Below are 1,491 nucleotides of genomic sequence, written 5' to 3'. Positions count from 1 at the left end.
GGTAGATATCGGAGATGATATGTGGAAATGTTTGTTATTAAATCTAAAGATCATTATTATGTTTAGTCAGTTAAAAATGTTAATTATGAAAAAACATATTCACCTCCAAATCATAGTGCAGCAAATAGAGCGGCTGCTCCCGTCGTCTGTCATCCACCATCTTTTCTTTTTGTTACATCCTTTATCTCTTAAAATGATTCCACAAAATATCACTGTTGCTTCTACATCGTCATCCGTGTTTGGTTATTCTAAATTCCCGCTATGTTGGGGGTTTTACTGGATTATCCTCTGGAATAGCGATGTTCGTGACTGGAATTGGTTTGTGCCGTGTGGCTGAACATGAACCTATCGAACCTGTTGGACCTTATCAGCTCTGTGGTCACAGAGGTTTGGAGAATCGGCCGACAATTCTTAAATCTTGCCGTCTAAACCAGACTTAAGACTCAAAAGCTCTACTCATCTCCTCTCGACCACTGCCCAAACGCTCTGATTCTGGTCGCTATGGTAACGTTTATATATCCCTTCAAAATAATATACAGAAGCGCCACAAAAACGAACATTTTACTTTCGTGAAAATTTTAACTCACGRTAMTGACTAACAGGAGCCCTGAGCTTGTTTCTCTGCAACGAGACGGTCCGATCTGGGAGTGATGAGAGACAATGACACTCGAAGTGTTGCTTGAGAACAGCCTGCTTGGTCTCTATGTGGCGAAGCAGCTTGAAGCTTCATTGCCTCATTAGCAGCCGGTCGCCGCATGTTACGCAGAGCGGCTTGTAATGTGGGACTCACCTACCGGTCCGGGATAAATMCATTCTCCTGTCTCTTCTCTGGGCCTTTTCCCCTTTGCAAAGAAACTTTCCAAAGACATCTGATCTGTTTCTTACTCATTTTGCTGCTTGTGGGCTCAATGTTGGCGCACAAATAACCAGACTTCCAATGATTCACTTCCTGCTAAAGAGCCCCCTGGTGGTTGAAGAAAAATCCACATATAAGCGGTTTATAGTCCGGAAAATACGGTAAATGAAAAAAAAAACTCTGAATGCTCTCTGGTATTGTTCAGGGGGCCGGACCAAATGTGGAGGCGGGACGGATCCGGCCCGCGGGCCGTAGTTTGGGGACTACTGTGTTAAAGTTTCAATGCAATCAATCCCATTTTCTTTTATTTACACACAAAGTCCCGAACTGGAACCGTTGTATTGTGTTTTTAGCATGTTCATAAATATGATGCACAATGGCTGACTATATGTGCATCAAATTCATTTCTGCATCAAAAACTGATTTGATGGGACATTGGTAAAAACTATTGTTGTGTGAAAGTTGTGCTAAAAGTAGCTGGTCATTCATCAAATCTATGGAGGACCAAAACTGACATAATAAGAAATAAAAGCATTTATATTAGAGGTGTGCCGATCGATCGGCCACCAATCATAATCGGCCGATTTCCGTGAAAAAGTGTATGATCGGTGATCGCCGATCACGGTCTCTTGTTG

General features: G+C 42.3%; 1 protein-coding gene across 5 annotated transcripts in view; it reads right to left on the bottom strand.

Annotated features, from left to right (window-relative positions):
• The window catches only part of hdac5 (histone deacetylase 5), a 113,221-nt gene that overhangs the window by 20,476 nt on the left and 91,254 nt on the right, over positions 1–1,491 (bottom strand). The window lies entirely within an intron of this gene.

The sequence above is a fragment of the Poecilia reticulata genome, linkage group LG8 (assembly GCF_000633615.1).
Source record: "Poecilia reticulata strain Guanapo linkage group LG8, Guppy_female_1.0+MT, whole genome shotgun sequence".
Lineage (NCBI taxonomy): Eukaryota > Metazoa > Chordata > Actinopteri > Cyprinodontiformes > Poeciliidae > Poecilia > Poecilia reticulata.
This window is presented reverse-complemented; position numbering and strand designations above follow the sequence as displayed.